This window comes from Xenia sp. Carnegie-2017, unplaced genomic scaffold (assembly GCF_021976095.1).
Source record: "Xenia sp. Carnegie-2017 unplaced genomic scaffold, XeniaSp_v1 HiC_scaffold_6, whole genome shotgun sequence".
NCBI lineage: Eukaryota > Metazoa > Cnidaria > Anthozoa > Malacalcyonacea > Xeniidae > Xenia > Xenia sp. Carnegie-2017.
The window spans coordinates 9,472,453-9,490,120 of NW_025813526.1; the positions used below are offsets into that span (position 1 = coordinate 9,472,453).

General features: G+C 34.2%; 1 protein-coding gene and 1 long non-coding RNA gene across 2 annotated transcripts in view; both read right to left on the reverse strand.

The window, feature by feature from the left end:
* Positions 1-14,193, reverse strand: part of LOC124458515 — a 65,911-nt gene extending 51,718 nt beyond the window's left edge. The window contains exon 1 of the mRNA XM_047008507.1: positions 14,097-14,193. The gene's annotated coding sequence lies outside the window, so the exon portion shown is untranslated. The remainder of the gene's footprint in view (positions 1-14,096) is intronic.
* LOC124458516 lies at positions 1,395-3,624 on the reverse strand. Its single transcript, XR_006953242.1, has 2 exons — positions 3,494-3,624; positions 1,395-1,812 (listed from the first exon to the last, which is right to left on the reverse strand). It is a non-coding gene; the product is annotated as an uncharacterized LOC124458516 (long non-coding RNA).
* Positions 14,194-17,668: the final 3,475 nt, after the last annotated feature.

Here is a 17,668-nt window from a genome sequence, read left to right on the forward strand (position 1 = left end):
GGAGATGCTAGAGGTCATATGCTTTTCATGTTTGGCCTTTTAAAAAATTTTTTGAAAACTTCAGTATTTTTTTAATTTTGAAGTTTGATGTTTTGCAATTTTTCTGGAGTTTATCAAAGTAATTTAAGGCGATACCAATGCCTTTTTTATTCATATTCAACTATTTAAGTCAATGATTATCAGATTCTAATAGAGTCTTACAAGCCCTCCATTTCTTAGTATAACAGCAATCAGCAGATGTCTTTGAGATACAGAAATTTTAAATCATTTGGTATGTTTAAGAATTTTAAAGTCCTCTCTTTTGGAAGTAGCAGTTCTATTACACAATGCTTTATTAAGGTAATTTTTTATGGGCCATTCACATACTCAAGAAGAGCAACCCTTAAAGACTGACTAGCATTTCTGCCCGAACTAAATGCATATCGAAGGGAAGTTGGAATACGTTATAAAATACCACAAATCCAATTACTGAAAAAATTGCAAAGAATATGTTCAAGCGAGACACAAAATATCACAAAATACGAATTACACGACAAATTAAAATTGATGGTATCTGGTGCAATAAAACGAGTCTTTATTGACTAAGTACTTCAGTAAGCGCATGGATAAAGTCTTTTGTTTCTTTAGTATCGTACATTGTGAATGTGTTATTTAAATTTAGGGGGGTTAACATCTTTTGATCTCACTTGTCGCTGGCAATTTGAAGAAAGGAAAACAAAGAGGAAACAAAATTTAGTAAATCTTTCATCTTTCAAAAATGACCATACTGGTCACAATGGTATTGAGACCCCCTCTGAAACGGCAGTATCGATATAGCTCTAACTTCCACATTATACGATTCACTTTTAGGGGTGGTCTTGGGAGGAAAAATTTACAAAAGTTTAATATTCACTGAGAAAATTACCATACACGAGCATTAGTCAAATGCCAATTTTGCTTAAATTGACAAATATTCTTGGCAGACATTGAATTTTCATATTTAAAAAAAAAATCATATAGGATGAAAAACCACACTCAACTCACTCTAATTATTCGTTATTTTAAGCATTTGACATTGTTCTTGATGGCATGCGATAGAATATATTTCCCAAGCCTTCCTCGTTAACCGGCTTTTAGCCATATTTTCCCGTCTTGTGTGCTTTTTATCGCCGAATCTTGAAAGTATTCGGCATATTTTGTACATTTTCTTGATCACTGATGACAAAATAAGATTTTAAACCCAGTTTTGTCAAGTTTGCATGCAGTGCAGTGTCTTTTATCTTAGATATTTCGTACATGTTAATATGGCGCCATTGCGAAGTGCCGTCAAAAGCGCTCAATAAACCACGCTTCATAAACTTCATAAAGATCTTGTCTGCACTATCGTAAAAAATTATTAAATTTTACTACAAATCGAAAAAATGAAAAGATTAGCTTTATTCGTAAGAGAAAACCTCCCGTAACATATTTAAGATTTTAATTTAAAACACAGCTCTAAAAATAACATGTAGATCTCGCGTGAGCTTCGCGAAATTGTCCACAGAATGTCCAACACATGTAATGATACTCCAGTGTTCAAACCATTTACTTTCTTTCTTAATACGTTGGAATAGTAGTTCATTTGAAGTCCTTTTATGTGCAACATAATTGAACGTGGCACAAAACACTTTTGCTTGTGTTATTCTTCGCCCTCTGTCGATGCTCTTTTTCTTGTTTCTGAAAGGGAAGCCTTTTCAAGATTATTTCTAGACGTACTTTTTCTTTTTTTGCGCCATTTTTCTTGGAATGAGCTTCCTTTTTCCAGTCTTCGAATCTGTTATTATGGCTAATAACCTGGACAAGAAGACAATTTCAAGTAATACAAAACAAAACAAATTCCGAAAAGGGACATCTCGTTTTCGTGATATTCGAGATAATACAAGAGTAGCCATATTGATAGCAAACGTATTCGTATACTCAAGAAACTCAATAGTGATTACGCCATTCTGAAAGCTGACAAAGGCAATGAAGTTGTCTTGTTAAACCCATCTGATAATGTCAACTCTCTTAATTCTCTGTTCGATAATCCCTGTAAATTTAAGCGTATTTTAAGCGACCTTACTTCTAGTAGACTCTCCACTCTACTATCTATGCACATGTCTAAAACGGGGTGAGATCAATAAAACTGAACATACTTTCTTACGAGTTACTCACGCGCTCTTTGCCAGAGCACATGGACTACCTGAACGCAGAAACAATTTGACACATTACCTAAGTTACGACCAATAATTGACGCAACAAACACACCACACTACGACGTAAGCAAATTCATTGCAAACCTTTTGAATCCACTCACCCTAAATAAATTTTCATTACAAGAATCCTTCGATGCTGCTGATGCTATTAAATCTATACGTAAAGATCTATTTTCCTAAGGTTATAAGTTTGTCTCTTTTCATGTTGAATTTCTTTTCACAAACGTGCATTTGCGTAAAACCACCAACAATGTACTAGAGCGCATTTACAAACAAAATACTATTAATACCACACTCCGAAAATCAACACTGAAAAAACTTATTATTGATTTATGCACAAGAACTATATTTCCTTGCAACGGTATTCTTTATGAACAACTTGATGGCGTTTCCATGGGGTTTTCTCTCGGTCCCGTCTTAGCTAATATAATTCTCACTGATTTTGAAAATATCATTGTCGCTGATTTGATCAACTCAGGTGTCCTTAAGTTTTACCGACGTTATGTTGATAATACTCTTGTTCTTATGTGACATTCTGACATTCCTCATGTTCTTGCCAAATTCAATAATTTTGATAAAAATCTTAAATTTACTTTTGATGACTTTTCTGACTCACATGTCCACTTTCTAGACTTTAAAATAACCAATAATGATATTGATATATTCCGTAAAACAACTAATACTGGCCAATATACACATTTTTCAAGTTTCGAACCTTTCAACCGCAAAACTGCTTGAACCTATTTTTTCGCGCATTTAAGATTTGTTTTAACAAACATTACTCAAAAAACAAATTCAAACACTCAAGTCATTTATGTCATAGAATGGTTTCCCTTTTACAGTCCGGAAATTCTTGAATCATAAACTCAAAACCAAAATCATAGCTAAAAATAACCCCCCAAACAAAATAGTGAGAATGAACTTCGTAAAATTTTCATTAGAATACCATATCTAGGCAAACAGGTGAACGTTTGCTTTTCAATCTTCCTCGTAAAATTCGCCATAGCTTAAAAATGCCCATCAAACCCATAGTTATATATGAAACAAAAAAGGCATCAATTTTCTGTCCCAAAAAGGAGAAAATTCCCTAAAGCCAATGTTGCATATGAATTTAAATGTCCAGATTGTGGTCATACGTACGAAACTGAACGAAAGGCAACTTAGGCAAAACTGAACGAAACCTACACACAAGACTAACCCTACATGCCACTAATTACAATAATTCTAGTGCTATCTCAAAACATTTACTCATTTGTCCAGACGCCAAGTACATATCACACCTTTTCTCACTTCCTGACGTTGACCACGACCCCGATCTCGCACGCGTGCCACTTAATCTTTGTGAATGCACCTTAATCCTTGATTCCAAATAACACCAAAATCTTATATCGCTGTAATAAAGATGATCCCAATCAACTTCTCATCTTAGAAGCGCTTTTGATAAAACGCAATACGCCACAACTTAATAGTGGTCTCAAAGCTTGTAAGAAATTATTTATATTTCAATGTAAGTATACCTCGTGATTGTTTAGTGTTATAGTTCTCTAATTACATAACTGTAATTTCCGCTTGTAAATAATTATGTAAAAGTTTCGCAGCCTGCATTGTAAACTATTAGTCTGATGATGTCTTTAGAATAAAGACGAATTATTACACCATCATTTGTTTCAAACTCTTGTATTATCTTGAATATCAAGAAACGAGATGTCCCTTTTCGGAATTTGTTTTATTTTATTATGGCTAAAATCGTCTTATTTAACCGTCTAGGAACGAATTTAAGACGAGTTTCCTGTCTCGACAAGTTTCCAGTTTAACTTTACCGTTTAATCTCGACGAGTTTCCAGTTTAACTTTACCGTTTCCTGTCTCGACGAGTTTCCAGTTTAACTTTAACTTTATTGAGATACGAAAATGAGTCGGGAAAGTATAAATGAGAAACTTGTCTCTCTCCGGATTAATATCAGACAAATGTGCGTCCTAATTTGTACAATGTTAATGTTCACTTGTGAAACGTTTCAAAAATGATCATATGAAATTTCATACATTGCAGATTAACAAGTGACATTTCGTAATATTTCGCACAAGATCACCGTTGCATGGGATGAGCTTGCCAGAAACTTTTATTAAAACATCTGCGTCACTAAAAGATCATTTCGTGAAAGGAAGATTTTTTAAAGTCAATTTTGTAGAATCTGCACACAAAAATTGCATGTACATTCATTTAGCAATTTAAATTTCATTTCAAGAAAGATGGTCGGGTATAAAGGTCGGGTATTAAATTTAATTTAAGAAAGAAGGTCGGGCAGTGAATTTAATTAATCTTCAATTGTTGCTTGATGAGATTCGTGCCTTTTCAAAGGATATGAATCGACGTAAGAATGCAGGAAGTGAAGCATATCTAACTCGTAAAAACTAAGACCAAAAAAAATGCTAAAGAAACGAAAAATCTGTTGATAATACAGTGACATGGCTGGAAGGATGAATAACGGAGGAACTCAAACAGTCACTTACCTCCTAGAGAAACTAGACAAGGTATCAGAAATACAAAATAAAGAAGTGGAACTTAGGCAAGCTGAATTAGATGCAGACATGGAAAGAAATGTGAGACAATATGGCTGCCACTACGCGCACGATCAGCAAAAACTCGCTAATTTAAGATGGCTGAAATAGTATGAATTTATACTAGGATTATACCAAAAACGATGCGCTTACCGAAACAAAAACGAATTTGCAAAGTGTTTACCTCAGCGAAATTACAAAATACCTTTATGAATGCTTCCTCCGTCTTTTGATCATTCACAAATTGCCAATGTTCTGCTAGAGTAACTCTAACTTACAGTAATATATCCCAAGGTAAACTTTTAATAAATACAGCAAATTCTAATTGCCTGCTTAGTTTAGGCTTGTGTAGTTTTGCACCAGGAGTTTGAAGAACAATTTGTTTACGCCACATTTCTCCTTTGATATTTCATATACACTTTCACGTTAATTTAAACTCACTGCGGCCTAAGCTCGCTTCGCCAAATACCTTTAAATAAACTGCCTTTTACGAACTTTTATAAATTGTTGTGTATACGATTAGAGCGGTATAATGCTGACGCTGCAGAACCTCTTAAACTTCTACGCCCAAGGAATATATTGCTGACTGAGGGAGAGGCATATCAAAGTCAATCAAGTCAATCTTTTAATTTTTGAATAGGTTTGATGCAATTTGGAAAGCACTCCATCAAACATACGTGAAAATTTCCACATCTGTTGAGGAAAATAGCAGATGGTTTAGAGAAATAATGGAACTTCCTTCATTATCTTGGGGAAATAGATGATAAACATAGCATAGTTGAATGTCCAAGGATGCAGGTTTTGCTTGATATAATTATAAAAATTTCCACAGCATTCAGCTTCTTGCAATTTGTAATGCAAACTATCGTTTTACTCATGTTAACATTAGGGATTATGGAAGCACCAATGATGCAATTATTCTGGCAAATTCAAGTTTTAGACAGGCATTTGATGAAGGTCCAGAAACACTGAAGATACCGATACCTTTCAGTTATAAAAATTTGCAGAAAATGACATTTGTGCTTATTGGTGATAACATTTTCCCACAGAAGAGTTGGTTGATGAAACCATTTCCTGGCAAACGACTTCAGGAGAACCAAATAGTGTGCAATTACAGGCCTTCATTAGCTAGGTGAAAAATGAAATAAACTACGCATTCGGAATCCTCCCTTTAAAATAGAGAATTTTTAGGAAGCCCGTTATTGCCAATGTTGATTTAGTGGTTGAAATCACCAAGAGCTCAGTATGCCTTTATAACTATACCTTCGGCTTTCAGAAAATGCTACTTACACACCAGCTGGATTTATTGAGATTGAAGACAGTACTGCCAGCATTTTAAATGAGACTGGAGAGACACTAGAAGCAATAGTTTATTACATGCAATAGGTCGTGTTGGCGATAATAGATATACTGTTGAAGCAATTAAGTGATGTGCATGATACATTTAGTACACACTTTAATAATACTAAAGGCAAAGTTGATTATCCATGGCAACTTCAAAATGTAAGAAGCTGTGGGTCTGTACAAAATTATTTAACTTTAATGGAAATTGTAAAATTTTAGATAATCCTTAGTTTTGTTGTTCATGTAAAAACTTATTATCGAAAAAAGAAATAAAAATTATTTTCTTTTTTGTTACAACACAACTGATGTCTGTTCATAAAAATATTTCATATTGTCAACTTTGAAAATGCAGTAATAATAATTAGTTCATATTTGTGGTGATAAAAAATGCATCCTTTACAGCCAAATATTTTTACCTAGAAATATTTAAAAGACAAGCTCGCCATAGATGGACAAATGACTTTGTCAACAACAAAATAGAGTGTGGTTTTTATGTCGCATTCACTTTTAGAATATGTGCATATTAGCCTTCTTTATCTCACTTGCAATAGCATCTGATATGTAGCACCTCCAGTTTCAATAAATTCATTTTGTATTGCTTTTGATCGATACGTTTGATTTGATGGACAGTCCTCGGAAAGCTAACATATCACCACACCTAGCGCCGTACTGCGTTTGTGTTATTGTTATCAATGTAGTAGCAATGTAGTATCAATGTAGTAGCAAATGTTATTGTTATCAAGCATCATCTCGACGAGCACGAAGAGGCAAATTTTGTCGATTGCATGTTAAAATGTCATCAACAATTGACCGTAGGCATTCCTGTTTTTTCCAAATCCACTGTTTTTTCATAACAAACTTGTGCATCAATTCTCATAGTTCTTTGTTCCATCACCTTTTTTAAGTCGTCTACTGGAACAGTAGCAGTTTGTGGACCGTCGATGATAAAGCATGTTTATAAATCCTCTGCACTGCAGATATAATGGGTAAGAGAGGACAACTTTTTAGCCTTTCAAGCTTACACAAGTTATGTGTTTTCTAGCAAGTGAAAAGGACACAGTTTATGCAAAACTACCATTAACAGCAGCCGAGTCAACAAATCAACACAATTTTGACGGCCAACGGTGCTAAAATAAATTTTTCTTTTAAAAAACATAAACAAAAGGAAAGTCGTGTGTTTTCTCAGTTTCCAAATATTACACAAACATAACATTTATGAACTGAAGAAAGTTTTAAATGAAGATATGATTTTCGCACTTTGCTGGACAATTTAAGCAATTGTCTCATGAACCTGAAAAATTCAGGTGACTGAACGGGATTAGAACCCAAGACCTCTGCGGTGCCGGTGCAGTGCTCTGACCAACTGAGCTATGAAGTCACACAGTAGTGAGCAGGTCAATTTTGTTGGGCTCATGTTTTGTCGTGAAATGATTTGTCATATGAAGAATGTTTTATGCAGTGCGGTGTTTGAAATTAAAGGAATATATGATCTTCGCACTTTGCTGGATAATTTAAGCAATTCATAGCTCAGTTGGTCAGAGCACTGCACCGGCACCGCAGATATCATGGGTTCGAATCACGTTGAGTCACCTGGATTTTTCAGGTTCATGAGACAATTGCATAAATTGTCCAGCAAAGTGCGAAGATCATATCTTCATTTAATTTCAAACACCGCACTGCATAAAACATTCTTCATATGACAAGAAAGTTTGTTGCTAAGTTTTACAAATTTATATATATCATTGGAATTAACATTCCTCTTTTGACAGTTGTTTGTGGACTCAGGTTAGTTAGCTATTGCGTTTCCCGAAAGCAGAGCTTCCACTTTAAAGTTGATATTTACTTGATATTCTGTCGGAGCTTGTGATGTTGCAGAATTTGATGATTTTTTTAGGTGCAGGTGCTTCTTCTTTTTTTGGAAGCTAAAAATGAGACTTTGCTAAAGCAATCTGTGATATTTCTGTAGGTTTTGGAGACACTTTACTTTTGAATTTCTATCTGAATTGAAAAGTTACGAAATCTTTGAGAAAAATATTGTCTATCTTTTCTTCTTATAATGGCATATATAGGGTGACGAAATGATCTTTATTTGACGGTACTTTACGATCTTACAAAAAAATTTAAAGGTACGCTGACAGGACGAAATATGTGAATTTTTTTGATGTACACGCAGTTTGCATAAACCCTTTTGTGAAAGTGCAAACTAAACATTTTTCATAGGGAATCGCAACTTTCAACATGCAAAATTTCATTCTACACAGCGTAGTATGATACAATGAATATATCGTAATCACTGAAACGCTCAAAAAGGATACACAGCCAAATGAAAACGCATCGATTCGAAAATGCTCTCCAAAGTGGAGTAATTTGAAAATTCAGACGTTCTGTTTTAATGTGGACGGTCAAAAACAGAGCCTTTTAGAAACGATGACGTCAATGACGTCCTCAAAATGGCGGAAATGTCGCTTGATGTCACAGCAACTGTGGGCGTTTTATGTATAAGCATGCACAGCTAAATATATCACACATTGATCGTTTTCAAGTGTTTCAGTGTGGACAGCCGAAAAGCTATGAAAACTCTGGTGTGGATGCAATGAAAGCGATAAGTTTTTACTTCGATGAAAACGGAGTGTTTTGAAAGCGCATTTGTGTGGACAGGGTCTTTATTAATTTCTAATGAAATCAATTGTGTTTAAAGATTATAACATGTGAATACATGAATATACAATGGCGTGGTTGGCAGTCCCGCTACTCCCGCGCGGCGGGAGTAATAATTGGCCCAGAAAAAATGAAAATTTTATTTGGAAATGAAACGTACATTATTTCAAAAACAATTTGTAATACTACGTTTTATTGATTCATTTTGACGCTTTTACTCGATGGTTCGTAACAATAATACCGCAAAATCTCAAGATTTGTCAAATTACCTTGTAACTGCCTTTTCTCGCACATTTCAATGTGTACTCGCGCAATTTCTTCAAGTATTCCGACTGTCTTGAGATAACGGAACATACAACACAATTCTATAGAAGAAGTTCTGGATTCTGATTGGCCAAGGAACTTGGCGGATGCTGAAATCTGCTGTTTTTATAGTCGAACTCACCCTATTTTAAATTGGCGGAGGTTTTAATTAGTCAAATATTTAAAACGAGTTAAAATCAGCGTTAGTGATTATCAAATTACGAGATCATTGCCTGTAACAATTTTCTATTGTGCTTGCTCTTAAATTGCTATTTTGTTATTGTGTAAGACACAATGTCTTTAAGTGCGACAACGATTCGCTCAAGGAATGTTGATTTAGTAAATAGCTTATTAGCTACACCGTTCTCTCTCTGCTCGATCGTCGGTCGAGCAGAATGTTATCATTTATGAACGGCTTACTCCTCATTCAACAATACCAAATAAGGACGAGCATTTCAGAGAAAGTGGTGTGAAACGAAATACTGACTGTGTGGCAGTACAACCCTGCAGAAAGTGTTGTGATGGCCTGGTCAATAAACATATTCATTATGGACTAAGTATGGCTACAACGACATGCGAGTATTACGTTTGATGGTAAGAAGCATGAGAAATGTAAATAGCATATGACTGCTTTTAAGACATGGAAAACGCATGGAACTAGTGAACGAATTGATTGTCATACGTCCCTAGCTAGAAGAAACGAGAATTAGCATCACAATGAGAAGGTAAGACAAAATCAAGAATATTTATAAACTGTTACAGAGGCAGTGCTGTATTTGTTTAAAGCAAGAGTTGCCATTTAGAGGTCACGATGAGTCCAAATGTACCTTGAAACAAGGTAACTATATGGAGTTGCTTGAATTTTGTGCTAAGTTTATTTTGTGTTTGAGCGCCGACTGTATAGTAGACTAGCAGAATCTGATATAGTTGGTGAGAGAAGATATACTGGAGTCTTCCCAGAAATTCAAAATGATCTTATCAGCTGTCTTGATTCCATTGTAGAGGATGAAATCAGAAAGGAAATAAATGATTTCACATCTATTAGTATTGGAGTTGTTGAAGCATCTGAAGAGTCCATCAAAGAGCAGCTAAGTGTTATTGCTCTGTTTAATAAAGCAAGTGAAATTATAGAAGGCATTTAGGATTTGGAACTTAAGTATGAACGGAAATGCCACAGAAGCATCACAAGTTGTCAAAGATAATCTTGGTGAGTATTCTGATATAAAAAAAACTGGTTTTGCAAGCATATGATGGTGCTTCTGTCTTGTCTGGCCATATCAATGGTGTTCAAGCATTGGTTCGACAAGAAGATATTTTTGTTATTTTGTTCAATCTGCAGCTCATAGATTGAACATGATCGGATGACAGTTATCCTCATCAATTTCTCCTGTTAAAATCTTTTTCATAAACATAAGTAGTTTAAGCAAATTTAAAAGCAATGTCCCAAAAAAGAAAAGCTTTTCTCACATCAAACAACCCTGAGTTTTTTGCTCCGGGTGAAAGAAGATGGTATTATCACTCTCGATTAATCGATGTATTGCAAAAACAGCATAAAAAAGCTTTTAGATATTTTTGAGAGGGTACTTGACCAGCCATCTGGTGAGATAGTGAATCATTAAGTAAAATAAGCGGCTGACTACACTATATTGATAGCTTTCTCTTTTGTTTTCTAGTGAATGTCTTTTACAAGTTTTTAGAACAGTCTACAATTTTGCGTTCCATTCTTTAAAATAGAGCAATCCATTTTAATTATGGCATAAAAAGATTGACAGTTAAAAGCAGTTTATTTTATCACTTTGCATAGATCAAGCTTGCACTGAGTTTTACTGAACTGCACTAGAAAAGTAGGCCCACCAGCAACCAGAGTAGATAGTTGATACAATTACAAACAGCTTTATTTTGAGATATTTTATTCCATTAAAGACATGTTAAGTCAACGATTTCAAAATATTAATCAATTCGAGTTTTAAGATCTTGTAAATCCTAAAGTATTTAATACATGGAAGGGCATAGTTCCTCAGGAGAAGATCAGTCTTCTTAAAGATAAGTATTGTCCTCTTTTTAACATCCCAACTTTGGAGAGTCAATTTGCAACGACAGTGACTTTCTCAAAGATTGCAAAGGTGCTTAAATACATCATACATCTAAAAATTTAATCTCCAGTTGAGTTTACGTCAAGTTGCAAATTTGTTAAAATTGAATGTAACATTGAATTGGCAGTTGCAAGTGCTTCAGTAAAGAGGTCATTTTCTTGCTTAAAAAGAGTAAAAAGCTATTTGAGGAATAGAATGAGTCAAGGTTGACTTGGCTCTTTGTGTAGAATATCTATTCACAAAGATATCATAGAAAAAAAAGATGATTCAGAGGAGTTGCATAAGGAGGCTGTTGAAATTTTGTAGAAAAACCCAGGAGGTTGGCCTTTCTTTTTCAATGATAATATAGTATGTGTTTTGATATTTGTACTTATAAAGCATGGTAATTAATTGAGAAAATTAAGCATAACTTAAAAGAAGAAAGCCATCCAAGTCTACCTGCCTCAATCTAAACAAGTGGAAACTAACAAGTGTAATGCTGAGGAGAATCTCTCCCTATGCATTTTAGGAAGTGTTGTTTACTATGTTATTTTTTGTGCTATTCCAAAACTCTTGTGTTTATTTATGGGCAGTGATGAGCTTGATTCATTAAGCTTTAGGCGACAATTGTCTCCTGCTTAACATTTCTCTGAGCCATCTTTAGTACTTTTTTAACTAGTTCAATACAATTTCGATAATACCTACCTTAAGAATGAAGCTTGTAAAACAAGTTTTTATTACTTATTGAACAACAAATAATTTGCCCACCAAATCGCAGGAAATTCTGTTTTCAAGGCTCTGGATTTCATAACTTTTCGGGGCCACAGGCGCGACATGGGCGGGAGTTATTATTTTTCCTAGCTACGCCACTGTGAACAATATAACCCCCAAAAAAAAAAAATCAAATAAAATATCAATGATCCGCCTGCACAGATTCTACAAATGATTTACACATTGCTCTTGAAGAAATTGAAAAGCTTCAACTATTTAACATGATTTTGCTTGGCGGAGAAATATCTCTTCAATTTTCTATAGTTGTTGTAAAAGATGTTTATCGAAGCATAAGCAAAACATTGCATTTTCTTCACATTACATCGTACAGCTTATGAGTTTTTTGCGTAAAGATTCAGATTTCGCAATAATTCAGGGAAATCTCTTCCCCACTGTTTCTAAACTATTGTCATCTGATAAGAATAGCGACTTTTGATTCGCTAGCAACACCACACTGTTGCCACCATGCTAAATTTAACAACAAAAAGGCTGCTGACTGTTGCCCGAAAAGAGTGGTTGCAGATCAAAGAACTCCTTTCAAAACCTAAAAAGATACTCGGTACATACTTGTGCAAATCTCGCAAACTAATTAACCAACGCGGGCTCTTCCCTATAGCTAGTACAAATAATACAAATTTACATGTACTTATAATTCTATTAACTTTTTTTTCTTTGTTTAGGTCATTCTGCGGATGTGTATCAAATTATATTTAAAATGCAAGAAATTTAATTACTGCACTTTTGAGCTGAGCGTATGATATAGCACATAACTTAATGTATATGTATCACATGTCTGACTGTTGCCATGCAACTTCGATAACACTTTGGATCGGCCCCTGAAGGATTTATTTTTTAGAGATGTCTCATCTAAATCCCTAGGGCTTGTTGATTCCAGAGTTGTGGCAATGTAAGATTTCGGACAGACAGTATTATGTACATCCACATCTATTAAGTTATTACGATCTATTCGGGCATTTTAACAAGAGCCGGTGTTCATATCTTCATTATCAAATACCTCTTCTTCTTTGTTACTTTTTTTTTTGGGCAGGTTTGATGAGCTTTCCTGAGATTGATGTGCTGATTTAGATATTCCAAATGAACAAATTTCCCAGGTTTCGGAACAACGTCCATTCCAGAGCCAGAAGGAACGTTTTTAATTGTTTTAAGAAAACGAACATGGCTTGCTCCAAATTTCTTCTTCTCAGTAACTAATGAAGTCCAAATTTTTCCGGAGTTTTTTCCCTTACGTTTTCCCTTTGCTTATTTTTTTAATGTTTTAAAAATTTGTTATTTAAACAATCATAAATTTCTAATTTTTCCATAAATGAAGTGGTAGAATTGAAGTTTCTTGCTGCCATTTTTCAATTCGGAATTACCCTCATTGAAATACGGAGGTATCAAGGAATATATCAAGTGGATCAAGTAGCTTCTGACATAATCGTTTCAATTACAAAATATACGCACATAAGAGGTGATTCCGGTCATTGATATAGGAAAGATAGGATTCATCGAGTCTATCTATAACTCGAAGGTCAATATGCAATGACGGTTTCTAACGTAAGGATCACTTTTGTCGTCAGAGTAGGGCTTTTCCATATGATCGTCTTTGTTGCTTCTACAAATTTTAAGCGACAAAGACGGATCCTTACAAAAGGAGCGATCATATTGAAACGGTGATTAAAAGTACAATATAAGATTCCTCTCCGCTAAATTTTGTGTTTTCTTTACAAAACGAACGATTTTTTCAAATATCCGCCCTTCTAATATTTGTAAACATTATTGTAAACATTCATTGCAACCACTAATAGAAATACAATAATTTAAACTATGCGCGAACTAGGCTTAATTGTGCATACGATTTGAGCCAGACAAAGATCGTTGCATTATACTACAGGGTTAAATCATACCAGTTTTTATTTCGAGTTTTCTAGTTTCAAATGAAGTTCAGCAAATTGAATTTGAACTTGAAAATCGTGGCATAGTCTATGCAGTAATGCAGGTCATTAATTTAATATGAAGAATGTAAAACAACAGCAGATAAATATGTTTATGAGAGAACACAATAACATTCCAATTGCTAGTGCCTTTACTGTAAATATATCATATAAATGTATCGTTAAAATACAAGACATTACCTAAATAACTAAAAGAATACTTTTTGACAAAAATTATATTACCTTTGACGTTGATATTGTATATTATGAGTTCCCTCTAAAAGTATGACTCCAATAATGTTTGTGACTCCAACGAAGTGCAAATTAAACAAAAAAACTTTGTATTGTGTCGATATGGTGTGTGCGTTTTCTTTGTTTTCGCATCCCAAGCGTAATGCGTCATCATTGAATGACATCTTCACTAATTAGAAACTTTTTAGACGTATTTTTTTGCAAGTACATTTATCTCCAGCTAATATAAATCCTGCAGCAAAAATGTCACAAATATGAATAATTTTTTTCCGGAAAAAAATAACAATGAAATCACAACGAAGTCAAACATCAAGGTATTATGAATTTCTAATTTTCTATTTCCTGTTAACTTGCTTCAGTGCGTGTGACAATGTGTCACGACTTTTGTGTAGATCGTCTTAATTAAGTAAAGACGAAAATTTAAAAAACTATATTTTGCATTTCAAATTTGGATTAAGATGATACTGATTGCTACATGACCCCGACTTCCGAATTTACTATATGTTGTCGAGTAAGCAACTTTGAAGAATGAGCAATAATCAATCCAATGCTTGAAAATGGCGGCTAATATTGACAAATAGTTGTGAAAAGCAAGAGAAAACTCCCGTCTACAGACAAGCTTGTTCAACAAGGTAAAGCCTTTTTGGGAAAGGTGAAAAGAGAAGAATGCTTATTCTTTACGAACTTAGCACAAATCCATCCACTGGCCTAAGAAACAGCAAAAGAGCTGAAAGTACCACCATATGACGTTAAATTTGAACACAATTGACACCCATAGAATGACGTAAGTACCTGATGACAAATACGGCTAACCTGACGTTTACTCCTCTTTTGACTCTGAAGATGACTACAACTAAGGTTGTCGAAACGTCAGTCAGCAACAAGAAAAACAGTCCTTCTCTGGACTTTACCAAACTGGACGATCTACATTTACAAACATGTAACGATACTCCCGGGTTATAACAATTTAGATTAGGAAATTTAACATTGGCAGTTATATATTAGTTATGGTTCCAAAAACTTTAGCATACTATAAAGAAGCATTGGGATGTGCAAGTAACTAGAATGAGCTTAATATGGCTATCCTTTCAGGTAAAATATGTAAACTGAAATAAGGTAATAAAAAAAACGGCATAAGTTTAATGAGTAAAAGGCTGGGTACTTTGTTTAGGTACGTTCAAACCCAAAGATCCTAGTTCCTTGGACAATTTTTATGCTTATAAATCTTCTGTGAAAACTTCAGGTCAATAGGTCTAATAGTTCTTCAGAAATCATAAAAAACGATTCGTCAAAGCTTAAAATTTGTAGATTGAGAAAATCAGCTGCAAATTTGGATTCCCCTAGCCAGTTTAGGTTTAGGGTTTAAACTGCTCCTGTTTTAAGTAAGGTTCCTATTTTGGTTAGTTAAAGACTATATCCTTCTTGATCTGCCTTGTCCCTTTTGTCTTATTATTCTGCTTGACCTGAGTGTTTATTACCTAACGACGAAAGCGCTGATCATCTATCGTATGATATCGACACTAAATAATTTCTCCAATAGAGTTGGAGAAGGGTTTAAAGGTTGTTGTACGACCATCTTGAAATATCCCTTGCATATTTAAAACAGCCCTTAGAAGTTATGGTGCAGGTATCGTCCCAGTTGTAAACGGAGCTCTTACCCGTGTCAATTAGATTCCAGCCTAGGAAGTAAACAGAGCGCGCGCGCGTTAAAACCGGAAACACGTAAAATGAACGAAGGTTGCTACTGGATGACATGATCAATTGAAACATGAGAAAACTTAATTAAAATTGTCAATTGTTTTCTATTCTTAAAGAAATATTATATCCGTTTTTTTGTTTCCTTAGCAAATATAGAAAATGAGAACACGTTACAATTTTATTGAGTTAAAGTTATTTGGTAATTTTTGCCTAACTAAAACGAAAATGGCTTTAAAATTGACATTCAGCAAGCAAAGAACTGAAGGAATCATCCTTCGAATTTGAAGATGAGAGCCATGTTTTAGATGGACGCCAAAGCAATATAGAAAATAAATTGTTAAAGTGCTATGCTACTGAAATTTTTTTTAAAATATACAAGCTTGAGGCAAAAGACTGTGACAGTTGTCGAGTTGATCACTCCTCACAAAGCAGACACGATTGTTTGATGATGCTGAATGATGAAAGGGTAACGATATATTTTGATGATGCAATATTAGAAATTGATGACGAAAAGGTCATGAAATCCTTCTTTGATAGTTTACAAGACATGACTCCGATAGTAAATGGGCTAGAACTTATCAAGTACACTTGCAATGATTGGAGAAAAATGATTTTGACAGAAAAAAATAACAAATTAGAATATGAGACGTTGATATTCTTAAATATATTTTATTGATATATAACATTTTTAATTAAAAAAACTAGCAACGACCACTGTGAAATAAAATGAAATCAATCTTACTGACTGTTCTACTGTATCAATTTTCAAAAGATAAAAATTATGAAAAGACATACTCAAAAAAATCTTCGAGAAATGTGTCTACTTCTTCGTCAAAACATCTAGAGTATAAACCAATAGACATTACATAAAATAAACGAATACAACATTTAGCAAGCATATTATTTATTTCACTTCCAAGCATATAGGACATTGAAAAGGCAAGGGATTCCACTAGCCTTTCCTACACCTTAGAAAGGTGGACTTTATGCCTTCAGCTTGGTGGACGAATCACCCATAGGTGGCAGTGTTCACACTGGCCTACAACAATGAACAAAATCACAACTTAAATTTTCTAAAGTCATATCAAACATTGAAACTGCATTCCAACTCCAATTACTCAAAATTGGTGTAATTGTGTTTTGTGTAGGCATTCTAGACGGTAGAGATTCGCCGTTTACTGAAGACATTGCGTGAGACTTTGGCGTGAGTTCTTTTACATGCACAATATTGACATAGGCTCTATTGTTAGCCGTAATTTTCCAATGGAGCGATTATTTCCTTGGCATGCGTGTGTTTTAGATTCAATGAAGACATTAAATTATTAAAACAGTTAATTAACTCGTATGTCTGCAGGCCTAACGTACTTCAAGCACCGCCAATTAAGATTGTGAAATAACGTTCAAGGTCATTGTAAGTTTAATTTTTGAAAAAATATTATGTATCATAACTGTCTCAAAAATTATAGCTATAGTCTTAACAATTATTATCTCTGGAATTTTTAACTTGTCGTTATACTATGAAAACAAGCAAGAAGAAATTTTTCATCATTCGTGTGGAGATTTAATTTTGATGGAAATGTGATTAAAAGAAGCTTTAATCAAACAATGAAAAATGCAGACAAAACTTAATCCTCGAGGTAATTATAATCGGAAAGCACAGCTAGAGTCAACATATTTAGGAAACTGTAGATTTGCTATTTTGGTATTTTTCATGGAAAAAATTTTGACGGAAAAATTATTAAAAGAAGCCTTAATCAAACAGTTAAAAATGTAGACAAAACTTAATCCTTGAGGTAATTATAATCGGCTAGCCCAGATAGAATCAACATATTTATGAAACAGTAGGTTTACTATTTTGGTATTTT